Source organism: Lepidochelys kempii, chromosome 4, assembly GCF_965140285.1.
Source record: "Lepidochelys kempii isolate rLepKem1 chromosome 4, rLepKem1.hap1, whole genome shotgun sequence".
Taxonomy (NCBI): domain Eukaryota; kingdom Metazoa; phylum Chordata; order Testudines; family Cheloniidae; genus Lepidochelys; species Lepidochelys kempii.
The window spans coordinates 73,272,472-73,288,913 of NC_136383.1; the positions used below are offsets into that span (position 1 = coordinate 73,272,472).

The 16,442-nt window shown below is 41.5% G+C and overlaps 1 protein-coding gene across 2 annotated transcripts in view; it reads right to left on the reverse strand.

Moving 5' to 3' along the window:
* The window catches only part of GPM6A (glycoprotein M6A), a 345,565-nt gene that overhangs the window by 39,884 nt on the left and 289,239 nt on the right, over window positions 1-16,442 (reverse strand). The window lies entirely within an intron of this gene.

The following is a 16,442-nucleotide window of genomic DNA, read 5'->3' on the forward strand; positions in this document are numbered from 1 at the left end:
AGTTACATATTCATGGAATGTCTTCCATGCCAAGGGATCTCAAAACATTTTATAAATTATTGGACGAGTCCTGCTCACCTACTTCCGGCAATATAAGCAGGATTATTATCTGTATTATGGTAGTGTCTACAGGCCCCTGCTGAGATCAAGGGGCCATTGTGTGGGCACTATAGACACCCATAATAAGACACAGTTCCTGTCCTGAAGAATTTACAGTCTAATTTACGGCAAGGCATAGTGAGTATTACAAGGGGACTACACACGAGTCAAGCAAGAATTGAGATCTAAATCTACTGATAAAATGTGAGATTCTCTGCTATGCCTCTGAAAGGGGGCTTTAAGTCATGCTTTCACCTTTCTAATCCTGGGATACTGTAGTGACTGGAAAGGCTCTTGGCAGAAAATACACACTCCTGGAAGGTTTAAGTAATGATAGCTTCCCCAGGCTGTGCTATGGGCCCCAACATTGCCTGGAATTTGCACATGGCATGCTGTGACCCAGCCCACTATGTATCCCTCCTGCCCCCCGCTTTGACCCCAATACTGGGGCTTGTGAGGAGGCCCTCAGAAAGCAGCCTTGTGACTGTCTTCTGCAGTGCCTGAGTCAGGAGAATTCCCCCTCAGCAAGATCATGGGTTTTATAATCCATTTATGCTGCTCCAGCCCATTTACCTGCTATAAAGGGGTCAGAGTGGAGGGTTCGGGATCTCACAATTTGTTTTAGATGAGAAATTTTCAACCTTTCTCCATACCAGGACCACTCTGCAACCAATCCCCACCCCCCTTACTTATCTATATCGAATCTTCCTCCAATTTAGCAATATTGCAGGGCCCAGAGTTTGTAACCCCTTGATATCTGTTTGCAGTTCTCCTGGGGGTCAAAACGCCCAGGTTGAGGACCCTTGATTTAGATTAATCCTTTCAATCACCACTGCATTCCAGCCATCTCTTGGGTGAAGTGAAGGACTACACAATATTTCAGCTATTATAGTGTCTGTCATATTATGAAATGTCAGTAGTAATAACGTATAATGACCTGTCATGTCATTATGACATGACTTGGTATGTCATCTCATGCACTGGTATTACTGACACACAATAAAATAATGTAAAATACAATTATAACATTGAAATAAAATTCATTTCAAAATGGAACATAATATATTGGTTCCTTTTTTTCTGTGGGAAAATTTGTCAAAATTAAAAAAAATCAGTTTCATTGAAATTGCATATTGCGCTGAAAAACAAAGTTTCCACAAAAATATTTTCAACCTTATCTATGAAATATAACTGTAAATGTAGGTTTTAAGATGAGTCTCAAAGCTCAAGTAACATATCTTTGAATTTAAAAAGCTTGTGAAATTGCAGGTCATCCAAACTGAGACATAAATGTGCACTTTGTATGTCAAATGTCTCAGCATAAATGTCTCTTCAGGTGTCTTCAGTGTTTATGAGAACAGTTGAAACAAGCTTTATTAATTGCTAACCAATGATCTGGCACCCGGTTGAGGGCAAGATATGTATCATGAATAACTGAGTCAGAAAATAGCTTGAGGAACATTTTTAATTGATGCTGAACTGAAAAGGGCTGGGAAAAAACATGCTAAGCTTTTACCTTTAACAAGGTGCCGTATCCTAATAAAGAATCTGCTCTCAAGATATTTTTCTGCTACGTTTCCTAGGCTCACAATCAGATGATTCTAAAGAGTCACATTTGATATCTGCATTTAGAAACCAGATATCTGAACTAAGGATGTAGATACTCCGATGGAAGAATACAGTCTGATTCATCTGCATCTCTAGAAACCTCATAATTGTTCAGAGAGTTGCATAGTGTCTCATGTTTGTTCTTATGTTAAAATACTTGTCAAAAATCCCCTTTCAGTTGGTTTTATGGTAATTCAGCAAGTATAAAATTCATTTTCTACAAAGACCTTAAATGACTGATTTTGGAGCAAATCTTGCCATTATTTATAAAGATATACCCTGATAATAAAGGAAATGGACAAAAATAGTTAAAATATAACTTGATTATAGGTTCAATTCTACCTCTTACACTAGTCATATACTTCCATAATGGCACTGTTGGAACACCAGAGGGCTGATGTCAACAGATCCTCAAAGGCCAGAGTGTAGGAAACATATCTATATCGCTCAGTGCTATAGAAATAGAGAACTGTAGTGGAGCTGTAGGGATTGTGAGATGCAGTTCATGCCATTGGTAATATTTCAACCCTTGCAGCAGCCTAGAATCTGGGTGGGAAAAAGGTGGCTTTAAATTATCTTTGCTATGCCTCCCCAGATACTCCATCTCCTGTGCTGCTCCTCAAAAAGGCACATCACAGAACCGAGCCCAAGCCCAAATGTTTAGACCGCAATTAAATAGCTCTGTAGCCTGAACGCCGTGAGCCTGAGTCAGCTGACATGGGCCAGCCGCGGGTTTGTAATATCAGTGTAAACATACCCTAGAACTCCCATTGTCATCAGTGGAAATGAGAATAGGCCCATAACTTCCATTAAAATCAATGGAAACAAGTCATACCCAACTGTCTTCTGTTGAAGCAGGGTCAGGCATTTTGGTCTTGTCTAAACTAGGATTTTTCAGACCCATAATTTCCAACAGGTGCAGTTTCACCAAGTGGAAGTGAATTAAGGCCATTTTGATTCTGAATGAGAGTGGCCACGTAGGGGTTTAATGCAGTTTAACCAATCCACTTTTAATTCACATTTTTAGTTAATTAGGATTAACTTTCCTGAGTGTCACCATGTAGACAAGTCTTTATGTCCCTTTGAAAAAACACATCCCTTGTGTAGATGCAACCTCTTTCTCTGTGTGTATGTGTGCGCACACGTGGCTAAAAGTGAGAAAATATGTTGCTCTCTAATGGCTGGTGTCAATTTAGAAAGGACGTTTGGTATTGCACCAGCTGACATCTTTAGTTCAAGAGGTAGTTAGATGTCCATGGTTCTAGGGTCAAAAGGCCAGGATTCTGGTCTTGCTCTGCTTCATTATGGAGAGAACCAGCCTCTCCATAGTTAAGACTGGAACTACAGTCCAAACATAAGGCTGAATTTGATCCCTATGTACTTTAGCTCCAAAAGAAAGAAATATTTTCATGCTTACAAATGTTCAGAATAAATCTCACTAACAGCTATAATGCTTTTGGAAAATGTTGATTGAGTACACATTGAGAAAAAAAATTAATTAAAACTTCATCTAAAACCTTTGCAATGTCTAAGGCTTGTCTGCCCAGGAAAATGGTCTTGGTCTGCCCAAGAAAATCATATTATATCACAAAAGTGAATCATAGGTAGAATTTTACATTGACTCATGCTGGAAGTTTTCAAGGGCAGGACTAGTGGAATATTCAGAAATTACCATTGTTTAAAAATTATAAATTAATTAATAAAAATTATTCTTTTGAATGAAGCTGATGGGGGTAAAATGGCTTAGAATATTTATTATTAATGGTATTATTGTTTATGCTGCAGTAAGACCCCCAAAAAAACCATTTAGGATTGGGATGCCAGGAGCCAAGAAGGTCCAGGGAAAGAGCAAAGGGGGAGACAGAAGCCAGTGGGTGGGATGTGGTGAACAGACGCAGGGGAGAGAAAGAGGGGGCTGAGTGGTGTATAGCAATAGAGGAGGACTGGAGGCTGGAGAGGTTAATAGGAGCAGAGGGGAGAAGATGATTGGAGCCAAAATTACAAACCTTGCATTCAGTGCAGTATTTGAATGCTGTGCATAAATCGCATGAGGCCATACACTGAATGAGGAGGAATAAAAGAAATATTGAATAACTACTGTGACAAAGTTCCTCCTCTGCCTTGGTGGGTCCTGCGCTTATTGGTGGATTTGCTCGCCTCAGAGATTCACGGGCAGCCCTCAGTTTGGCCATTTTTGCTAGTGGCTCAAACCTGCCGTTCACTCAGCTAACCTCATCACTGGCCAGCATGGGGAAAAGGAAGGAGAACAATCCCTGCAGTCTCTGCTGATCCACCTAGTGGGTCAGGGACCTTCCCCTCTGGTGGGACCCACAGTCCAGGTCAACTCCTCTTGTATTCAGTAGGGAGTTGGGGGAATGGGGGGAACCCGGGCCTGCCCTCTACTCTGGGTTCCAGCCCAGGGCCCTGTGGATTACAGCTGTCTACAGTGTTTCATGTAACACCTGTGTGACAGCTACAACTCCCTGGGCTACTTCCCCATGGCCTCCTCCCAACACTTTCTGTATCCTCACCACAGGACCTTCCTCCTGATGCCACATAGTGGTTTGTACTCCTCAGTCCTCCAGCAGCACGCCCTCTCACTCTCAGCTCCTTGCGCACCCCTCACTGACTGAAGTGAGGTCCTTTTTAAACTGGGTGCCCTGATTAGCCTGCCTGTCTTAATTGATTCTAGCAGCTTCTTAATTGGCTCCAGGTGGCCTAATTAGCCTGTCTGCCTTAATTGGTTCCAGCAAGTGCCTGATTGTTGTGGAACTGCCCCTGTTACCTTACCCAGGGAAAAGGGACCTGCTTAACCTGGGGCTAATATATCTGTCTTCTATCACTCTCCTGTAGCCATCTGGCCTGACCCTGTCACACTACCAATTCAGGGACCCTGTGGGAAAAATCATGTGTGATCATGTAATTAATGTAATCATTCTGCAGACACACAAAGGGTCTGAGTTAAGGTTACAAAGGCAACCTTAATTATAACAGTTTCTACCTTCAGAGTGCTTGACTTTAAGAAAGACTATTTGGAATGCAGTTATTGTGAAACAATTGTGTTGACTGAAGTGAAATAAATGTTTAGAGCGTAAAGAAAGAATTATTTTGTATGCCGTCAAAGTCTGGTAGAGAATATTTGTGTTATGGACCTATTCAGGTAGAGATCAGCATGTTCATAAGATTTTTCCAACCTATAGTTCAAGCTGTGCTTGCACTGAGCTAAATTAAATCAGTTTGACTGTACAACTTTTCCTCTGTCAATTTTTTTCTACTGCTGGTTATTAACTATTCCACATTAAGCAGACTTTATAAATAATTAATCTGAGTTTGGATTCAGTCCAACCTGAGGGACATGAGAATAGCATTAGAGAAAATAGTCATTTTTTCCTAACAGAAGCAGCCACTGTGCTTTGCCACCCAAGTGTGCTGTCATCTTGGAAGAACAAACGGTGCAATTAAGTGCAGAGTGGCCTGTCCCAGCAGAATCAAGTTACAGATATAAAAAATATAGGTCATCTCATTCTTTCCCACATCAGTTCTCTTCAGTATTTTTCCTTGTACTTTAGCAAATCTAGTTTCAATAATAAAACAACAATAGTTAATAAGATAAACCCCAAGCACTTTATGAACATTCAAAAGCTGTGAACTTTGAAGAAGAGATTGTTGTAACAAACAATATATATTCTGATGTGGGTTTAGCTCTTTGAATGAAGAAAATGTGGATTCACAAATGTGATAAAATTTGCAATGTCTATTATTTGCAAAATATTATTCAACCACTCACTTTCAAAAAATGTTCAAAAAATGAAAAAAATATTTCCAGATAATTATTCAGTGAAATAATGTCAAAAGTTGTAATGGATATTATTTGCAAAAATGAGAGGGGCGCCTTCTCCTAGACATTGGGGAAAGGTGGCTCCCAGGAGAAAGAAGGAGGTGTAATCAAAGCCCTCCTTCATATTGGGTTGATCACCAAGTGATACAGCAGCAAGAAAGCAGTTTGGTGCTACTTACATGACATAGGTAAGCACATGCTCATAGGACTGAACATGTTCTTAGATTTTAAGGCCAGAAGGATCCATTATGTTCATCTAGTCTGACTAGGCCATAAACCAGTGGTGGGCAACCTAGAGCCCGTCTGAGTAATCCACTGGCTGGCTGCAAGACAGTTTGTTTACATTGACCATCCGCAGGCACAGCTGCCCACAGTCCCAGTGGCTGCAGTTCACTGTTCCCGGCCAATGGGATCTGCGGGAAACAGCAGCCAAAGCATCCCTGTGGCCTGTGACACTGCCCGCAGCTCCCATTGGCTGGGAACGATGAACTGCAGCCATTGGGAGCCATGGACAGTCAATGTAAACAAACTGTCTCACTGCCTGCCAGCAGATTACCCTGACGGGCCACAGGTTATCCATCACTGCCATAAACCGTGACAGTAATTTCTACATCAAAATGCATGTTGTATGGACCCAAGACCAGCTGTGCCTGTTACATACCTGCTAAAGAAACTCCTTGGTTACCCAAAAAAAAAAAATGAACATCACCCTCAAAGATTGACAGAAGCTCAGGCCATGTGTAGTTTACGTGTTCCAAGAGGCTGGAGCTCTTTCACATCTGAGACCTGTGAATTTCTAAATTCTGCAGGAATGATGCTCTGGGCTTGTCTATCTCTGGGGGAAAAAGTCAGTATCTCTACGATTGGGCTACTCTTGGAGAACAGATTGAAAACGTGCTGGGCTGGCATGCTGAAATCTGAAGGTTTCCCTTGAGGCATTCACATAATAGGGATTATCCTGTTTTTGAAGGAAAAGACCAGCACACTCTGTCATCAATCTCTGCACAGAACTCCTCTGTGAACTAAGTGATGGGATATGGCCATTTATTATTTGTTTTGTTTTGCTGAATAAGGAGAGTGTGTGGAACAGACAGTGTAAAGAGCTGCAATTAAGAGGCTTTTTTCATTGGTATATGTATATCCAAAGTTTCCCAGTATTGCCTCTCCCAAGATTATACATTGGCTCCTACTGAGAGCACTTGGAGGCAATATATTTTCAGGCATTGGGATCCAAATAAATGGACCTACACTGATTTACACCAACTGAGGATCTGGTCCCAAAAAAAAACCTGTCAGCTATGAGCCTTTCCTGTTTTTACTGCGTCCCAAAATGGATTAATACTGTAGGAATTCTGAAGCAATTACATGATGCAGCCTAAGGATTGTGCACGCTCCAGCCCGAATGCTGAAATATTAGTAATCAGTCAGCAGAATATGAGAGATTTTTTCTATCCAAGCTGCTTTATACTGCTTTGGAATGCTCAAAATTGAACCCAAGGCAGGGGATTTTTATTCAATTAAAATACCTCTGTATTGCAAGCACTTAATGATGATTAACAGGAGCAATGCTCTCCTTAGATTTGCCTTGTGCCACTTGACTCTCTCACTGTGCAAAAAGCACTGTTAATAACATATTTCTCTCTCTGTCTCTCTGTGTATACATACTTCTATTTGAATAAGGGATAAAGTCCTACTATTACTGCAGTTTAGTTGTCCATCTAGCTACCGCATTTAGTATTACTGGGAAATTAATTTCACAGCATTTGGCAGCATTGTATAATTCTCGTTTTCATATCAGTCTGAATGTATAATAAGACAAGGTAGGTGAGGTAATCTCTTTTATTGGACCAATTTCCCTTGGTGAGAGAAACAAGCTTTCGAGCTTACACAGAGCTCTTCTTCAGGTCTGGAGAAGAGCTCTGTGGAAGCTCAAAAGCTTGTCTCTCTCACCAGCAGAAGTTTGTTCAACAACAGATATTACCTCACCCACTTTGCCTCTCTAATATCCTGGCTACCACAACACTGAATACAATGAATGTATAATGTAACTTCCCCACATAGAGATAATGGAATCAAGAAGAATACAGGCATTGAAAATATTGTAATTACTCAAAGGTGATAAATTGAACTCAACATTAAATTCTTTCCAGATACTTAGTGGTTTAAAATATTTCTATTTCCAAGTTAACAAAAATAAATGCAATTCTCACAGATAAATTCAATGGGTATAGCAGGCACTCAATTTGATTAGCACAGCTCAATTCATTTTTTAAATTTATTTTTTCAAGGTTGACAGATACACTTCACAGAAATGAACACAGAGCATAATCAATAAGATTGCCGGGGAGGGTGGGGGGAGGGAGGTGTTCAGGCCTTGTAAAATTTGAGTAAATGTTTTGTTCCAGGGATGTTAATGCCCACTAATCAATAGACAACAGAATACAAAAGTAGCACATGGGTTATGAAACTAGGCACATTTCTTTTAATATTATATGCCACAATGAAAGACTGGTTAATATTCAGAGGCCAGGAATCAAATTCACTCATGCTGGCAGAGAGAGGTGTAATTTATTTCTCCCTGTACCAGCTGATCCCCCTGTACCCTTGGGGGAGTCATCCTAAGGGAAGGCAAGGAATGACATTACCACCTGCCCTGCCTCAGAGCTTCCAGTTTGCAGGGACAGCTTTCAGTTTTTGTGGGGGGAATCCACAGAAGCCCTAGCCATGGAGAATGCTGAGGAAATGCACTGATCCTTTGCATTTAGCAGTTTCCCTACCTAAGTCCCATTTTTTGCCCTGTCAGCCACCCACTGGAAGGCACTTTGCAAACACTTTCTGCCCATGCACCATCCCTCATTAGGCTTCTGAGGTTCTGTGACTAGGTGTCCACCAAACAAATGCAGGTTAAATCTAGTCCCTAGGCTACTGAATTTATCAAACTCAATGCCACTTCATTATGCAGAATGTCATAAAGGAGTATTTGGTAATAGCTGTTTCTGTGTATGAAGTCAAATTCTGGAGAATTAAGAAAAAGCATAAGCAAGCAGAAAGAGGGAATTATTAATATTCATACATTGTATATAGAGTAAGGCTGGAGCAACCCAAGTAACACCACAATTAAGACAAAAGAGTATACAATGCCTCAGGAAAAAAAAAGAAAAATATAAGTAATAGGCAAACATTAACGTGGCTCCATGAGGGACTTTTCAGAAATATCAGGTTAACATAGAGCCTGTACTATGAGTGGGGAATTGGGAAAAGGACAAAATGGAACTATATGGTGGTCAATTAAAGATTGCAGTGAAATGACAAAACAGAATGTGTTAATGCTAGCCAAAGGGGCAAAAGTGTGTCAATCCAACCTGAAGTACACCCCAGCAGCAGAACAAGTGCACTTACCTCAATTTCCCTTCTACAGAGTCCTCAAAACAAGCTTTCTTGCCTCAAAAATACCCCTTCATTGCACAGGTATATTACAAAAACATAATGCAAAACAGTCCAAACATAGTCCATTTCTCCCACCCACTGTATATAGGCCTTAACATCCCACATCCTCTAGTCCATCATTTTAGCACATCCTGTGTTCCCACCATACCTGGGCTCTTCTTCTGTCCTCTCCTGTTCTTTTACCAGGACTGCCTCCACAGCCCTTTCGGCTGGAATGGAACCCTGCTCTTCCCAGCAGAAATCCCCACTGCCTCTGCTGGGGTTCATCCCCACCAGAAGAGACTCATCACTCCCGATATTCTGTTGACCTCTTCCAGCTCTGCAGCACAAAATCACTGGTGGGTAAACCCGTCCACCATTCCCCTGACTTCAGCCCTCTGCTCTGGCTTGGAAGTCAGCAGGGAATTCCCTCTGCAGCTTTCTAACTTCAGCTCTCTCCAGCCCTGGATCTCTGACTTGGAGAGGTTAGAAAGCAAACCCCACTTGCTGCTCTCCTGCCCTCAACCTTTCCTAGCTACAGCTTCCTTCAGGGACCTTCTACAGCCTCCTGGTCTCCAGCAGCTCTCACCTGCCAATGTCTCTGAGTCTTTCAGGCAGCTCTCTCCTGCCCCTGTCCCCTAGGGCTCAGGTGTCCTTTTTTAAGCTCAGCTGGGGGTCAGATGCCCAATCACAGTGCACTGGCCTGTTCCCTCTAAAAGGGCAGGTGACACCCTTTGACAAAGGGCCTTTACAAATCTCGTTTATTGGTGAAAGGGAAAAACATACTCTAAAGGAACTATGACAAGTAGTAACTGAGATTCCTTTCAAGGCTGTGGCGCTGTACATTTCAAGAAACATTTCATGTAGAACCAAATTAAAGCATTTGCTAAACTCTTAATAAATTATGTTTGCAATATTATCTCCATCCAACTTGTTGGGGACTGCATAAAGGAAAGTTCATAGGTTTGTTGCATATGATATATAGCATGTGAATTCACACTGCTTCTTGTTCTTTAAGGGGCAGATTCTAATAGCTTACTCTCATTGGGTAACACATGATCCTAATGATGTCAACAGAACCATTTGTAGAGCAAGGTGCTACTCAGTAAGAGTAAAGGTGTCAGACGCTGTCCCTAATTCATTGGTTTCAGAGTAACAGCCGTGTTAGTCTGTATTTGCAAAAAGAAAAGGAGTACTTGTGGCACCTTAGAGATTAACCAATTTATTTGAGCATAAGCTTTCGTGAACTACAGCTCACTTCATCGGATGCATACTGTGGAAAGTGTAGAAGATCTTTTTATAGAAATGAAGCATGAAAAAATACCTCCCCCCACCCCACTCTCCTGCTGGTAATAGCTTATCTAAAGTGATCACTCTCCTTACAATGTGTATGATAATCAAGTAGAGCCATTTCCAGCACAAATCCAGGTTTTCTCACCCCCTCCCCCGACACACAAACGGGAGAGGAGGTAACCTCGCTGGCACCTGACCAAAATGACCAATGAGGAGACAAGATACTTTCAAAAGCTGGGAGGTAGGGTTTGTTGGCTGCAGGGACTTAAGTAGAGTACCTAGATTGGAGCAAGGCTGGGGAAGGGCTTGAGGAGCTGGGAGAGCTCCAGCCAGGAATCCCCAGGCTGCGGCCTAGTATTAGGCCCAGCAGGTACTGGAGTTGCAGGGGACAGCCCAAGGTTAGCCAGAGGCAGCAGGTACAAACCCTACCTCGCAGCTTTTGAAAGTATCTTGTCTCCTCATTGGTCATTTTGGTCAGGTGCCAGTGAGGTTACCTTTAGCTTCTTAACCCTTTACAGGTGAAAGGATTTTTCCTCTGGCCAGGAGGGATTTTAAAGGTGATAACCCTTCCCTTTATATTTATGACAGCCTCCTAAGCTATTCTGTCCTGCTGTGCTCTGATTTGGAAAGCCCCCTATTTAATTACCTCTTCTGTTAATTCACTAGATTTCTTTTTATGCATTGATTACAATCGCTTTTGTTTGCTCTTTGCTCATTAAAATGTTGCTACATCTATGTTTGTCTAGGTCTGACTAGATTTGTGTTAATGCCTCCTCAATGTTGTTTTATTTATATAAGAATATTTATTGTCTTTGCTTTTATTAGAATATGGAGTGTCAGATTGCTTTGCAACATAGCTCTTTTTGTAAGAGGGTGGAATTTTCCTCCCTGCCTAAGACTGCAAATGTATTTGGCCAAGTGCTGCCATACTCCACTGACTTTAATGTAGTTATACTAATTTATATCAGCTAGGAATCTGGCCCACTGTCTTTGGCACAGAAACTTTCTGATGTTATTCTTGTCAAGCTTTATTTTGTACATGTAACAAAATCATTCCAATGACAGAGCAACTGTCTCCTTTATTTAGATAGTGTTTTAACTGAAATTGAAATTTATTTGTTAATATTATTTTGCTCTTTACATGTTTGCTCTTTAAGTGAGTTTCTATTAACCTCTAGCACATTAATAAAAAGAAAAGTAGTCGGGAGTTTACTCATGCATTGGCCTGGGGCCAATACTCAGCACAGCAGTGATTTTCATTTTTAAAGCACAAATTCTGAGTCAATGCCTGAACACCAACCAAAGCATTATCAATGTGCAGCCGTATTCTGACGATCATCAACCCACTTGCCAGAAGGAAATAATCTGAGCAGAGCATCATACAAATGAAGCACTGCTAAGCCAGGACAATATGCACTATAACCCCTGACCCTATCCTGGAATATACCTCCACAGTTCTTGCCCCAAAAAATCTATGGAGTGGCCTCTCTATGGTTTTGGAACCAGGGTTGAGGAAGACAACTTCCAGTCCCATGTAGTCCACAGGTCTTCTGGCAACATTTGTCTCATTGATTGTGAAATGATTCAGGAAGCTTTATAATGCAGTATGGTATCTTACTGGATAATAGCGCTGTATAAATGCAAGATCATTATCAATATATGGCAGCATGCACAGTAGATGGAGTAGCATCACCTATCGATCTGAGGCTACACCTACAATTGGAGCTAGGGGTGTGATTCACAGCTTGCACAGATATACGTGTGCTACCTCTCATCAAGCGAAAGTGGTAAACTTAGCAGCAGAGAGAAACAGCATGGATCTAGCTGACCTAAATACAAATCTGTCTGGACCCTATGCTGGTGTATATGCAAGCTGGGAATCAACCCCAGCTCCAGGTGTAGACATAGCCTTAGATTTCTACAATTCTTAGCTGCAATCAGATAATTTCAAGAAGGGTTGCTGTCACTGAAGAACTTGAATATCACAAAAAAAATTGAAGTGTTAATTTCCTTGTTTTTGTTCTAAAACAAATTGCAAATAAACACACAAACACACACATATAAATTCCATACTTGTTACAATGTATGCTCTTAGGAAAAAATGGGCTATGGGCAAATACCTATTAATGATAATTTTAAAGGGCATTGTTGACTCAATACAGCATTAAGGTCTATTGTCTAAAAACATTAGAATAATACTTTTAAAAAACTGATTGTTGTATCATTTCCTAAAGAATCTGCTATAGTTGATTCTGCAAATATGAAGTTGGAAAGTTCTTTAGAAGTTTATTATTATTAAGTGGATGGTGCATATTAACCCAGTTTAGAAACATCATAATACATGATTTAAATAACTACTGAAATAATTTTATATAATGGAATGTGCAGTAATAATCCTCATGAAAAGTCAGCACGTCTCTTTAGATGACTACGGTTAACAATTCTACATTTTTCTTTCAAATTATCAAATGTGACTAAGTGATAGTTTAGAATTATCTTTTAAAACAATTAAAGCTGTTCATAGCACAAACACACGCAATGACAAACAAACCGTTTTTTTAACTGTTTAACTCATATTTACTACTTACTTTATAGCAGCCCCCAGAAGCCCCAATCAGGTTCAGGGCTCCACTATGCTAGGTGCTGTACAAACAAATATAAAGGGACCATGTCTGGCCTCAAAGACCTTATAATCTAAGGCCCCAGTCCTGCAGATCTTGTATAGCACATTTTTATTTATCTATATGTCAGCATTTATAAATTGTCTTTTCTATAGCATCTAAGTGCAGAGTTTCAGCTCCAATTGATTTTTTTCTTAGAGCTAGTATACACATTTCTGGATATTCAGGATTTATAATGGAAACACTGAAATATCCTTTAAAATAAGCAACAGTGGCCATTCTGAATGGAGTGTGTAGGATTGTGTGAGAGTCTTGATCTTGGGTGGATAAATTAGTCAGCGTCATGGATGTTATTAACAACCCTCCACAACCAAAGAATAGTCCCTGTTGTGTGCACATTAAATAATGTACCATCACACATAAGATCAACCATTTATCCTATATCCTTTTAGGATCGAGATTTTACCAGCGCCTTCTACAGTGATACTACCCCGAACCTTAACTGGGATCCTAATTAAGCTGTTAATAATCAAAGTCAAGAACAGAAATTGCAGAGTCTCAGATAAATAAATGATTAAGCACTTCAAGACTCAGGCCACATTGAGCCAACCCAATGCCTATTTATTTTGTAAGGACAAAATATTTATAATAATTACAAACTGAGCGCAGCAATATGCATAAATTTCTGAGTTCATACAAGTTTCATTTGATCCATTTCTCATCTTGCTAGAACCTTTGCTAGCTAGTTTATATCAGCGGTATTAAAAAATACAGTTACATTCATTATTGTTTTTTCAGTTTATATTGTAGATAGAGATAGCCCGACAGAAAACAAGTAGTCCTATTTGTAGGGCCCTGCCAAATTCACGGCCCATTTTGGTTAATTTCACAGTCATAGGATTTTTAATATAATAAATATAATGATTTCAGCTATCTAAATATGAAATTTCACGGTGTTGTAATTGTAGGGATCATGACCCAAAAAAGGAGTTGTGGGGTAGTCTCAAGGTTATTATAGAGGGAGCTGCAGAGGCTACTACCTTCCTTCTGCGCTGCTGGTGGTGGCTCTGCCTTCAGAGCTGGGTAGCTGGAGAGCAGTGGCTGCTGGCCAGGAGCCCAGCTCTGAAGGCAGAGCCACCGCCAGTACCAGCACAGAAGTAAGGACAGCATAATATGGTATTGCCACCCTTACTTCTGCGCTGCTGCCTGCAGAGCTGGGCCCTCAGTCAGCAGCCACAGCTCTCCAGCTGCCCAGCTCTGAAGGCACCAGCACAGGAATAAGGGTGGCATGGTACGGTAAGTGTCATAAGATCAGTTCTCAGAAGAATTTAAATGACCAGTTTTATATTGATGCAATCCCTTTAAATCTTAAGGGAAATAATCCCTTTACATCTCAGCAGACCAAAACTACAGTTGTGGTTAGAATATGAAACATAGCTGATTATTTCATACTGTTAGTCCCTTGCGGATGCCGTCTCCTATGTCTCTTACTCCCTCCTCTTTCCAACATTTGTTGAACTGCCTGAAAATAGCTATTTGGAGAAAGCCCCAGGATACAGATGATATTGAAGAAGTTTGGGACAACTTGAAGTGAAGTATCAGAGAGGTCACCCAGAGAACCATACCATACAAGGTTGGTCCTAGTTAAAAGAAAAAAAAGTGAGATTTATTGCCGATTAAAAATGTGTTAGAACTGTCCAGTTTATTAACAATATATACATGAAGCAATGATTGGCAGAGGGGGCTGAATCATGAAGATGGTGCCTATTTCAACCTATTCTACCTGGACAATAAAAATGATCATTTAGTCTGTTGTTTTGATCCATTCAGGCTATTTTGGTTTGTGGACGTTTAACATGACTGTCTCTCCATTCAGATGGAACCCAAAAATAGACAAGAGGTTTTTCAGACTGAAGATTCTACACAAAAACAAATCCCACACTAGAACTGTTGTCATGTTCCATGGACTACAGTCAGAGTTTTTAGGGTCCAGGATAAGTTATCAAATCAGCGCTTCCCCAGGTCCACTTCCCTGCACTGCAGCAACCTTTGTGACTGTCTCTGATATCATCCCATCCAGCCCTGCTTCTTCCCCAACAAACCTCATCTCATCCTGGCTGCTTTTATTTAATAACCCGTCTCGCTAATGAAGATTTTTCCGGACTCAGTTCACTAATAAAGCTATACCAATATGTACCAGCTGAGGATCTGACCTTATGTTTTGTTTTTGAAATATGAATAGTAAATATGTATTTTCCAATTTCACATGTGGGTTTTCACTGCCTCCACATTGTGACTTCTTCGGGAAGGGACTGTTTCCTCTGTTGTGTGTGTGTGAGTGAGAGAGAGAGCGTGAGTGTATGTAGAGCCTAGACACATTGTGGGCACTATCAGAATACAACACATTAATAATAGCAACTGTTCTTTTTACAAATGCTATGTGGTAAACCCAGGACAAACAGCTACAAAAGGGGGGTAGTAATTAGTCCCAGGGGATTAAAAAGCCCCTCCCTATCCACTGAGGAGAGAGAACCATGGGGCAATAAGGTTCAGCTGGAAAAGGGGTTGAAAGGGAACCAATTAGGTTCAACTGTCTCCAACTACTTGGGACCTTTTTAAACGCTCCCCTGGGTGGTAGGAGGTGGAGAGTTAGGGATGGAGAGGAGCAAAGAAGCTGCCAGTAGGCTGTTTGCAGCAAGACACCAAACCTTCCCAGTAGGGAGGCTGCACTCGCTCCCCAGAAGGGAAGGAAAATAAGCACAACAGACTGACTGAGGAGAGGAGTAGCAGGACCCTGTGCCACCTATAAGGATTCGCCTTGCCCCAAAACTGAGTCTCCAAGGCGAAAAAGGACTGAGCCTACTGAGGCAAACAAGGTATTTTGCCACACATGGTGTCAGAAGTGGGTTGTGGTGAGTGAGTAATGCTCTGTGGCAAGCCATCTCAGTGCAGGGTAAATCACAAAAAAAAAAAAATGGAGGATGTAGTGAAGGCGTTGGTACAGGCCACTGCGGCCCAACAAGAGGCTACCAGGGTGCAGATGGCTGCCCAGCAAGAGTCAGGATGCATCCAACAGGAGACGAACCAATTACTGATGAACCAGGTGGCCCAAGATCGAGCCACCCTGAATGAAGCAGTGAACCAGTTAAAAGCTCTGACCACGCTGAAGCACGGGCCCCAAGGGATCCGGCTGCTGCAGGCAAGCAACTATTTATAGAAGATGACTACGGACGACGACATAGAGGCATATCTCCTCGCCTTCGGGAGGACGGCGCTGCAAGGGACCTGGCCCCAAGACCAGTGGGCAGTTATCCTGGCTCCATTTCTGTATGGGGAGCTCCAGAAGGCCTATTTCGACATGACCACAGAGACAGCCATGGATTACCCCCAGCTGAAGGCGGAAATCCTGACAAGGTCAGGTGTGACGTCAGCCATACGGGTCCAGCGCTTCCATGAGTGGAAATACCGGGACAGCAAACCGCCGAGGTCCCAGCTATTTGATTTAATCCACCTCGCCCGGAAGTGGCTCCGCCCAGAGACCCATGGGCCAGAGAAGA